The 12,337-nt window shown below is 37.0% G+C and overlaps 1 protein-coding gene across 2 annotated transcripts in view; it reads right to left on the reverse strand.

Annotated features, from left to right (window-relative positions):
* The window catches only part of col23a1b (collagen type XXIII alpha 1 chain b), a 108,661-nt gene extending 97,360 nt beyond the window's left edge, over positions 1-11,301 (reverse strand). For both annotated transcript variants that reach the window (XM_077195172.1, XM_077195164.1), the window contains exons 1-2: positions 10,585-11,301; positions 9,907-9,976 (exon numbers count right to left, since the gene is read on the reverse strand). The gene's annotated coding sequence lies outside the window, so the exon portion shown is untranslated. The remainder of the gene's footprint in view (positions 1-9,906; positions 9,977-10,584) is intronic.
* Positions 11,302-12,337: the final 1,036 nt, after the last annotated feature.

Consider the following 12,337-nt stretch of genomic DNA (forward strand, 5'->3'; position numbering starts at 1 on the left):
AAAGGCCCCCCATGGTATTTCTGTTGTAATTATTGGCAAAGCTGCTTGTTTTCAAACATTTTTATTAACAGAAACTGGGATTGTCAATATCCAAAATTAATTAACCTCAATTCTGTTTGTGATTACAGAAATGTCAAGAACTGTTTGTTTTTTTAATAAATTAAGTTGTTATGGGGGGAATGATAACAGGAATATTCAGTCCACATCTTGATTTTGTACTTTTTAGCATTTTAGTCAAGTTAAACTGTTTCCCCGACATTGACGAAAATTTCCGCCTTCCGTGTTTTCACTGTTATACGGTAGGGGGCACTATTATACATCTTCTGAAAGAATACTGAATCTCCTGATCAAAACACTTGCCAAGATGAAGCAGAAACAAGCGATAGCATATGTAGGCAGATGTATGTGTAAAATAACACGATTATCAACATTAAACAGGATTTAAATCAAAACCTAATGTTACTGAATTAAATTTCGACCCAGGACGAGCTATAGGGCTGTGAAAGCCTTAGGGGTGTTGATAGACCTGATCTACTCCATCTGTTTTGATCATCGTTCTGAATCTGATCTGGATGTAGTCTTTGACAGAAACACCTTTTTCTCAGCTTTCTGCTCAAAATGTTGTTATTTTATTAAATTTACCCACATTCAAGTGTTGATAAAAAACGAATGCATTAAGGTAGAATAAATTGATTTATTCGTATTTACACGTATTACGTGTTTCTTTACATAGTGACATCGCTAACTACTGGCTTGGCATGAATAATACAGCATTTTTAGTCGTGCTTGCGGATCAATGTGATCAGGGACCGTTTTGACAACGTTGTCCTCTGTACGAGAAACTTTTCAAAATGACAGGAAAAAGTTTTCCGTTTTTTGCTACATCATTGTCGTGTTTTTACAAATGTAAAAACCCTTATTTTACATTTGTAATCATTTTCCTGTGACCCTTAGATGTTTGCTGAGGCTCCCTGGTTGAAGACCATGAGCTTTGTGCTTGCTAAGGCTAGTAGTATTGCTCATACAGCGTAAAAATGTTTGTAATTTTGATGGTAAATGACTGTAACAAAGCTATGGTCGAAACGGTAAAGTTGCTTGATTGATAACTGGGAATGATGAGGAACCATTACTGTCTTTTCAAGGTTTTACATTAAATTAAGCAACATCTAAACTAAATAGTCCGATTCTTTTTCCTTTTTTTAATCCCTCAAGACCAGTTTCCAGAAAACCCCGAGGTGAAAACGATGAAAAACAAACCTCACAGCTTGACAGTAAAAAACGTTTCAGGAAAATGGCAAGATCTCCCAATGGCACTGAAAAAAGTGCAACCCTGTTCAAAATCCAAGTCTAGGAAACAAGGCTCCACAGCTCCAAGTTTCTGCCGTGGACCATGCAACACAAAAGTACAGTTAGGGGAAAAGTTTAAAATGTGAAAAGACATGGCACGCTGCCACACAGATGGGGGATACAACAGAGGAGAAAATAAATTCTCTGGCTCGCTGGAGGCATTTGGGAGATTTGCAATTAAGATTAGGCCTGACGACGCTAGGACAAGGCCCAGGCTGCTTTAGTACACACAATTATGCAAACAGACAGCATGATGTGCGGCATGTGTGACTAAACCGGCGACAGGACCCCATTGAAAGATCAAGAATAACTAGGAGGAAATGGGATATGTGAATGAGATAATAAAGAATGGTTCAGTGGAGAGACTAGAGTAAATAAAGATAAATTCTCTCTTCTGTCTCTCTGTGCAATACAAATTTTCCAATTTGATTCTGATTCACAAGGTCTGATTTGATTCAGAATCATTACATTTCATTGTCCAGTTTGCTTATATAATGATCTATATGAAAAGAATTATCTCTCTGCTAATGCTGTAAAATATACATGGCAGTGTTTCAAATTTAAAATGAATAATCTTTCCATTTATTTTTAAAGAACCAGCTCAAAAGAGTTATTTATTTTGTGAATAGGACTACACTGCTTTTGATTCACTTAAAGAACCGGATCATAAGAGTCAATTTGTTCATGAATCTGACAACACTTTTTAATCATATTCAAAACAGACTTCACTCTCACAATCACAACTCAGATAAAAACGATTGTATATGATACGGATTGACATGAAGATAAATGAATGATGATAGAATCCAGTAAGCTGTTATGACAACACTGAATTACTGGCTTACTTATATTTCAGGGAGCCTGAGAATTGCCTCTGTTCTGCCAACTGCAAGTGCTTAACGAGCATTTTAACACTTGTTTAACAAATTAGGAGACGAATTAAAACAGCAACAGCCCTGCCAACTCTTCTGTGCATGCAGACCGAAACAAACAAACACCTGAGCCAAGATCTGATGAGTAAAAACTCTTAACCCATGAAATTCAGGCCTGAACCACAAAGAGAACACGGCATTTTTATCATTTCTAAATCGGCATCATCTTTGAGATTAAACAAGAAAAGATAAGGTTGATTACTTTGGATAAAGAGGAAAAACATTGAATGTGCTTTTATGGCAGTTATCAAATAGTTACAAAAGCACCCGGGTTTTATTTGACTGTAATTGGAGATTTTTTAAAATCATGGATTGAGCAAGGAGGTATAAATGTTCTCCAAATGTATAAAATCTTGTGAGGTGTGAGATGACGGGGAGAAAAAGCGAGAGTCTTCCATATGATCAACAAATCACCTATTTTTTCTGAAAATCAGACCTAACATGCCATAATTGCTTCCATATCTCCTCTCTATTTTCAGTGGGTACATGGCCTCACATTTCATTCAAATGAAACTGGGAAATATTGCAGCCAAACTGGGAGGGAGTTTTTACAGTGATGTTGAGAGTATGGCAAAATGCCCTCCCACAAACTACAGACAGATGCTTTTAATAAGCCGAGAACCCATACCGCTATTGCCTTTATTTTCTTTTTATTTAGCTAGATCCTGATGGAGATACATTCTGACTACCTATTTCGCAAAACCAAGCAGCTACAGACTTCATGTAAATTAAAAGTAATAAGAAAAGTTTGTGCCACATATGTGCTCGTAGGCTGCACTTAAAGAATAGTTCATCATTTACCCACCCTCGTGTCGTTTCAAACCTGTACGACTTACTTTCTTCTGTGAAACATTAAATAATTTATTTTGAAGAATGTGGTAATCAAACTATTTGGTTACTATTGATTTCCATTATATGGACAAAAAAAGAGAGATTTTTCAAAATAGCTTCTTTTATGTTCCACAGAAGGAAGGAAGATTTCAGAACTACATGAGTTTGGGTAAATCATGACCGAATTTTCATTTGTGGGCGAACTGTCCTTTCAAAATAGTTTCTGCATTATTATTTTGGAGTCAGCTTGACAAAGCAATGCAATATGTGTGCTGGAGATTCAATTGCTAAAGTTTGCCAGTTGGTTCTGGCGAGAAATATTTATTAATGTTCCAGAGAATCTCCTCGTTTTCTCAGCAAAGTAACCTTCTTACACGGTGTGAAGAAACACATAAGCACCCAGGGTGCACCAAAAGGGCTAGATTTTCACGTTACCTCGCTTCATGCCTACTTAAAGCAACGTGAAGGTATGGCATATGACTACACTTACGCACAGAGGGGAAAGCTTAACGTAGATCAGACATGAAAAAGTTCAAAACCAAAACAGAGGCCAACAGATAATCTGTACCCCTCCATCTCACCCACAGCGAAACCCTTACAGCCCTAGACAGCTTTTGGTGGAAGCATTAAAGCTTACAGCCATCTCAATGGGTAGGCCAATAAAACAAGGGCGGATTACATTCTTAAGAGGCACGTTTATCCAAGCACGTCGCACTGTTTCCAGAACAACCTCTCAACCGGGGAGAGGAGACTAGGTGTCCGGATCCATGACGGGTAAGGACCTACATTGCCCTCAGGTTCAGAGTATACGGTCACGCAGTTATGTGAAACATTCAGATCGTTCCTGCTGTAGCTTTTCACAGTCATGCTCGGATTTTGGCTTTAAAATAATGTGTTTGTCTGTAGCAACAATAACAGTGGTTTTTCAGAGCACTGGCCAGTATAGCTTCAGGCTTAATTGTCAAAAGAAAAAGAAAAAACGTAGATGTACTGTATTATTGAACTCAGTTATGAATGTGGTATCTATAGAGACAATGAATGCAAACATCTGCATTCTGGTGATTTGGCTGTGTCACAATATGTAGAGTATAGGGCGGTAGGGTAGGGGAGTATAGGTAACAGTAATGATAATTATGACAAGGTCACAAACGTTCACAGGAAATATGAAGAAAATTCATATTGAATACTTTGAATGAATGCTTTCACCTGTTGACCACATTTTTTAAAAGTATCTAGAAGTATCTAGACATTATAATTTATTGTTAAAATGTTTTAACATTGCTAAAGACCATACTGATGTATTCTCTTACTGTACGTTCACACCGCCGCCGACTTGAGCTTCCAAAGCTACCGGAAGTCATTCATTTTCAATGGAAGCTGGCTTCTCTCAGCTGCAAGGAGCGTCAAATCCATCGGCGACGCGTTTTGGGTGTTTTGAGCGTCTTGAGCGTCATTCAGAAAGTTGAAAGTAGCTCAATTTTATGGTAATGAGCTGTGACGCGGTTCAGCGGCAAGCAGCGGCAAAAGCCAGCAACCAATCGGAATATAGACGATGTAAACTTTAGTTCCTACCAAAACATTAGTTCAGATAAAATGGAGGAAAAGCTAATAATCGCCGTTGCTGGGTTTCCTATCATTTATGAAATGACGTTGTTTGCTTATAGGGACCACCAGTTACAAAAGAACGAGGCATGGGATAAAATAGCTGGGATAGATTACATTTTTGTTCTTAAAGTTGAACTTATTTTAACTCGAATGACGCGTTTTTTAAAACACGGTGACACAAAGCTCGAGCACACAGTCTAGCGCGTGTTTACATAGTTAAATAGAAAAGCAGTAGAGTGGAATGCAAAAACACCAATCTCATGTGACATTTCATGTTGTGACACTTCTCTTCTCCCTGCTACATCAGAGCGACCAAAGCGTCAACAAGCTTCCCCGTACTGTTTGACTAGCGTCCTTGGCAGGGCGGCCAGAGCTTCTTTGTCGCTCAGGTCGGTGGCGGTGTGAACGTACAGTTACAGTTTTTGAATTACTGGTAGCAGCACTGACCAGCTGACAACTTAAAAAAGGGTGAGGAAACCTGTGGCCTTAAAATAATTAAGTAAATAAACTTCATGCGTAACTGAAAAAAATAAGTTATAGATTTATCGAGTTCGCAAAAACTTACGCATGAATTTTATTTACTTAATAATTTTAAGGCAATTGGTCTCCTTAACTTAAAAAAGTAAGTCAACTGATCACTTTTTACACTAGCTAGAATTAATTCAACTGTCTTTGGGAAGTGTCTGAGCGGCTAGTTGTTTGTATCTCATTCATCTTGAGCTCTGAGTGACCAGTGTCGTCATTTCAGGTTGAGAGGAAAGTCTGAGTGGATTTAGCTTTGACAAGGCCTGAGTCAATTAATTGCTTTGTTGAGCTCATTATGGTCCACAGGTAGTCCTTTTGTGTCTATAGTTCAAGTGTTTTTTCTGATGTTTGCCATGAAAGGAAGCCCATTAAAGGCAAAGGAAGGAACAGCAAATTGCACAGATGGATGACTCAGGTTTACCATTCAGCTCAAGAAAACATTTCGATTCACCAAAAGCACCTTTAGTTTTTAATTGGAGACAGGAAGTGCAACATAAGTGAGAAAGACAAAAGGTCTATTCACTGTAGAAAACCTATAAGAAACAAGACTTACTTCCTGGCCACTTCAATTGTATTCTTTATGCATATTTGGTCCCCAACCATGAATAATAACAAATAGCATTCAACTAAAGAGAATTATATTATATCACAGTAAATAACATGATTGAATGTCCATGTTATACTAACAGTGGGCCTATAATTTATAGACATCCTTAATAACATTAACGTTAAACAAGTGCCATCAACTATAGTTTGTGAGCCAATAAAAGCTCCCATGAGCATATTAAAAACAGGCTGAATTTTATTTAATAGAATTGACTTCACTATTTTGGTGTAAACTGGTAATTATAAGATTTTCATAATCAAATCAAAACTATTAAACATCAGTATTTTTATATTAATATCATTACATAATGTGATTTAAAACGTCACTGTGAAGGACAAACTATATTTATTATAATAAACAGATATTTTACATTTACGCTAAAGAAAAAGTTAGTGGTGTTTGTCTGTACAAAGCTGAATACCTCAATGTGCAGGTGAACTGGATTGTTTCAGAACATTGCTATGGATTGGCTAAGGTGATCTGAGTGGGCACACATTGATACATAGTTGATAGTGATGGCCCACATTAAAAAGAGCCCACTATGATTCTGGTTCCTAGTTGCAGCTCCTTTAGTGTAAGTATATGGACTTTTTTATGTTACATCATTCTCCAGGTGTAAATCATACACCTGATAATGATTGCTTTGAAAAGTAATAGAACATCTCTTGGGTTTAACACTAGCGATGGTTGCCTTACCAAGCCCCGCTTACAAGAACAACACAGAAGTATCAAGTGTCTGATGAGTAATGTTATTGGGATCTACATGTATCAGAGGCCAGCTAGTAAGAGCTGTGAGAGTAAACCTCACTCCTCTGGCTTCAAGAGGCGCACTAGCAACTGACACTAGATGCTGTGGGCCTCCCATGCCGGTTCGAATCACGCTCAGAGCAGTGCGAGTAGAGCCGGAGTGGTTACATACACAAAACTTAACATGGAGAGATTGTTCCTCCAAAGATATCTTAAAACATCTGTCTGCTATAGGCAATGTTATAGGTAGCGCATTACAAGTAACGACAGTTACGTAATCGGTTAATTTTCAAGCAACTAATTATGTAATGCATTGCTTTTAAATTTACAATAAATTACTGAGCAACATTTTCAAAAAAGAAACCAAAGTTACTATGTTTTTCCATTTATAAACTGACACCTCTCCTGTCCTCATGTAGAGTGAAATTGAGAGTAAGTGCAGAGGAGTTGTGTGAACATGATGGTTACTGTAGTTTACTCATCACATGAGCAAAAACAGATTCAGTATTCCTCAATATGAATCAAAACACTGAAATGCAAACTAAGAATATTATGCAAACTTGCAATAATTAAATAATATCAATGTCACCTTTATTTATGTAGTACTATTAAAACAACCCACATTCTTCAGTTGACCAATGTGCTTTACATCATGACCGAAAAGTAGAAATAAATACTACAATAATAATAGAATAAAACACAATAAAATTATTTAAAAAAAGTCCATTACAAGGACGAATAGGCCATGGCAAACAAATATGTCTTAAGTTGTACTTTAAAAACATTTACAGAGTCAGCATCCCTAACATGTAATGGTAAGCTATTCCAAAGTCTTGGCGCTACTACTGCAAAAGCATGATCCCCTTTCTGGCTTAACTTGGTCCTTGGAATTTTCAGCAACTTTTGAGTTGATGATCTCAAAGTTCTACCTCACTGATACTCCATTAACAGAGCTGATAAATAAGTCGGTGTAAGGTCATGAAGTGATTTATACACCAATAAAAGAAGTTTAAAATCAATCCTATATTGTACAGGGAGCCAATGTAGAGAGATCAAAGATGGAGTGATGTGTTCACGTTTTTTAATATTAAATAATAATCTCGCTGCCGCGTTTTGAACCTTTTGCAGCCGTAGAATGGATGCTTGACTAGTACCCTTATATAAAGAGTTACAATAATCAAGTCTTGACGATATAAGAGCATGAATTGCAATTTCAAGGCTCTTATACATCAGACATGATTGCATCTAAGCCAAGTTTCTCAAATGAAAGAAAAGTGTCTTTACCACATGATTTATCTGTGTATTCAACCTCAGGGAGCTATCAATATAAACACCCAAGTTTTAACACGTTCTTTAACATATATTGAAAGTGGGCTGAAATTGAATTCATTGAATTAGAAGCCAGCCATGATCTATGATCAGACAGGCAGGACTTTAGAGGCTCCAGGCGACTTCCGTTTATTAATGGTAAATATATTTGCAAGTCATCTGCATAGCAATTAAATGCAATGGTGTACCTCCTAAAAATATATCCTAACGGGAGCATTTAAAGCGAAAAAAGTGTTGGGGCCAGGATAGAGCCATGTGGCACACCACATATAAGTGATGTAGATCTGTAAATATGTACTGTTGACCTTCGATGATCAAATTCAACCATACGAATAAGCATGTTAGTTTAACAAGACTTCAGTTAAACATCACATTTGTGTTTCTTTTTTTGTTTTTATTGTTGAAGAAAGAGTTTTGGAACTTTCTTCTCCTGAATTTGTTTAAAAGTGTGTGTGTGTGTGTGTGTGTGTGGGGGGGGGGGGGGGGGGGGGGTCTGTTATTAAAAAACAAACAAGCAAGCCCAGCCCAGGTGAGAAAAGGTAACGCATAATTAGTTACTTTTTTAGGGAGTAATGCAATACAACACACTGCTTGTAAAAGTAACTTTCCCCAACACCGTACATAGAAACTAAAACAAATCTGTTACAGACAATTGAAGATATGAGATAAGGTTCTTTTTAAAGTTATCAGTGTTCACTGATCTTACAAGATGACTTTTGATTGTCTTTCCTGTTCTTCCTTCTATTCTTAAGGCTTTTGTGTTCTTTGATATTTCAATATCAGGGATAAACTGAATTTCTAAAATGCTCTTTGCTCATGGCAAAGTTTTAAGCAAGGAAAGAGAACAGAGTGCATGATAAGGTTATATGAATAGATATGAAACCAGTCCTTGGGAAAAGAATACAAAGAAAAAAAATAAAAAGAGCTTTGTTGAGTCGAAGTTAAGTCGAGCTTAAATAAAACTTTAGTGTCCATTGGGACAGGGCTAAAAGTTAAATTACACCCACATTTTAGCAACAGCATCAGAGGGTATATGGGAGTGCCTCTTTTGGTAGGCAACGCTACCATGAAATCTTCATAGGCTAGTGAATTTCTCCATGCATAATTCCACAATCGCCTGGGAGCGTACGTCTCTTTAAAAGTGCTGGTGTAAACCTGTCATTTTCTTTCAGGCAACAGTCAAATCTCCAAAGACTAAAACATGAAAACAGAGCAACACATTCATGCAAGGTTAAATATCCTCTGTCTGTCCCCTACTTTGCACCGATAGCTGCTAATGAATTTTAATGTCTCATAGCTGAGCATACACAATAAATCTGTGGCATCCACTGGCCTCTGTGGACAGAGGAGCGCCACTATTATCTTTATAACTTCCACATGTGAGTTATTTAATTCAGCATGAAGTATATAAGCTGTGGTTCTGCCTGTGGTCACACCGAAAAGTCAGAACACTGTCACTTATCCACGCTGTACATTTTTTTTTCATCACTACAACATCCATCTATTTAACCTATCACAATGTCTGTTACTCCGTCTCAATTAAATGAGTTTTCAGAGTTTGAACTTGATTTTCTTGATCAGTAATTCAATTCATACTGCAGGTTATAACTTTGGCACCATTTAACTTTACAGCAGCAATTCAACCTACGTTTGAATTTTTAACAGTGATTGCAATAGTTAGATGAAACAGTGACTAATTCCATCATTCCAAGAGCTTGATTGAAACAATTCTTTCATAATACCCACCAAATACAGAAATATATACAAAAGGTTTTGGTGGGATAAAGTACAACTGAAGACAGATGTATAAGACAAGTCCCTACTGAGCTGAACACTCTTATCAACATGCTAGCAGGAAGTCACCTGCTGAATCAATTATTGGACCAATTAAAGGCATTGTTCAGATTTTGAGATAGAGTAGTTTTAGAGAGAGAAAGATAAACAAAACTTAAAAGTATCTCTGGCACATGCAGAAGAACAAACCTGGAGGACACGAGCACTCTTGCGCTGCTTCTCGAGCTGTGCGGATTTTCGACACCCCCTCTTTGAGTCTCTGAGAAAACAGATGTATATAATATACATAAAATAACACTGTATGGGGGTGAAATACATAGAAAAACAGAAAAAGTACACTGTAAAAATTCTGTTCATGATTCATCCTTTTTTTTTATCAAATCAACTTAAGATGAGATAAGATAATTTATGTGGTTCAGATAACATAATATTTTGAGTTTCTGTTGATTAAACCAATGTCCTTCATTGTATTAACTCATTTTTTTTATTTCAATGAACTTAATATAAAGGCAACCAGGTTACTAACTTACTTTTTTAAGTTAAACCAACAATATTTGTTTACAGTGTACAGGCTATTGATAATTTTCTGCCAGGACATGTTTAGTTATATTCACTGATTTTATTTAAACTTAGAACAAAGCAACGCGTAATTCAAAATATGGGGAAAACACCTGAAAAAAATCAATACGCAAGTTGAATACGCAAGCATGAACAGGTATTCTCTAATTCATTTTATTTTGAAGCACGTGAGACGCCTGAAAAATGTTTTGTACATACATGACACAATATAAAACAATTTGAAAGCCTGATAAATTGCCTCATTTTCATTCAATGTTCATAAAAGTAGGCTTTTTCAAAAAACCTCACCTCTTGCACAAGTTTCTCTATGGCATCCCAAAGAGTCGCATGCGCATCCAGTGTCGCGTGCACAGGTTGAATTACAGACAGTCTCTCCATCTCCAGAAGCTCAATTTTACGCTCAAGATGAGAAGTTTTGACGTTCATAAACAGACAAACTGCCACCGAAGACGCCGACAGCATAAAACATAAGAGGATTGTTATGCAATGAAATATCTGTGATGTGTGATGTCCATTGCCGCTTGATGTCTTTGGCACATCTTTTGAATTCCCAGTTGAAACCATTTTTGGCATTATGGTTATCTGACAAAATAGTATCCTTGTTCTTGAATCCTTTTTTGAAACACGAGTAGCTCTTTAGGCTATTTCAGTAAAGTGGTGATTGTGGCTTCAGCGTAACTGCGGCTGACAGGAGACGCGACGGTGTGACGCACGCTAAAAGAGAGCGTGTAGGCTACTACTGAAAGTCTGCTGCGCGAGACGAGCTGATGGTCGCGCGCTTCTCTCCGTCTCGAGCGCAGGTTAAGTTGTTTCCCTCTGAAGTGTCTCTTTCTAGTCAGCCCCTTTCTCGCCGCTCAACTACCGTGAACAAATCAATGTAAACGACAGTTGTGCGAATTGTGTGTGCGCGCAAGTGTCTTCTCCCCTCCCCGAACCGACCCAAGGGTCAAAAGTCAAAACAAAAGATTGACGGTTTTGAGAGTAGGCTTTCTGTTCTTTTACTATGCAACTATATGATTCAACAGAGTTTCCAAACGTTTCAGTAACCCCAAGAGAGAGATTAGGCAACAAGTCAGGTTGCGCGTTGAAGAAGTATAAGAACTACAAATATTTATCACTTTATTATTACCACACATCACAAATATAAACAAACACAAATAAACAAAAACTATACTGTTTAAAAACAAGTCACCATGGAATTAAAATCGACTGGCCTATTTTATTTTTTTATGGAATGTTACATCATTTTCTTTTTTTATTAATGAGCAAGTATATCAAAAACCGTTAGTCTTTACGTCGTCCTTAAATAAGTATTTCCGACAACAATTTTCTTTATATTTACATCGTCATCCTCCAACATACGGTACATTTATAACCAAATATTTGACGTAGATTTTTCAGATAGGCTATCCATCTTACTTTTTTCTGTTATTTATTTGTTTGTGATGTTATGAAAGCTCAAGTAGCCACCAAACCAATCTTCTTCCTCAAGTAACTTGTAAGTTTATGCTTCAACCACTAGAGGTCCAAAAGATGTTACCTCAATATGGACAAAATACAATTTGGCTTGTGCAAAACGTAGAAGGAAACTGCCGATAAGGATGTAATGTACTTATAATGCACAGTCCAAAACTCAGTCTATGGAACGCAAGAGTCAAAGAAAAACAACAAGAACCTTTTTTGTGCATTCAATACATGACCCTGTAAATTTCAAATTAGTAGTGGTTTATTGCACAAAGTATTGTTTTTATCCGTCTGTAATAAAGAACACATATTAGAGTTGCAGCCAAGATAATTTGCTTTACATATTGCGAAATCTCAAGATTTTCCCCACATGATGTCCATATGTTGTCCAACATTAACAAAAAGACCGCAGAACTAGAAGAGCTTATGGTGCCATCTGCAGGAGAGACATTATATTACCGGTCCGTTTTCATGTTGCCTAGTGATGGATGAATTTTAATAATAAAAATATCTAATGCACTCCAATACACTGTAATTGCTCTGAAGGTCAGTCCCCTATTATCAACAAGAATGACAA

This window comes from Siphateles boraxobius, unplaced genomic scaffold, assembly GCF_051911475.1.
Source record: "Siphateles boraxobius isolate OS27281-9 unplaced genomic scaffold, OSU_SipBor_1 11, whole genome shotgun sequence".
NCBI classification, from domain to species: domain Eukaryota; kingdom Metazoa; phylum Chordata; class Actinopteri; order Cypriniformes; family Leuciscidae; genus Siphateles; species Siphateles boraxobius.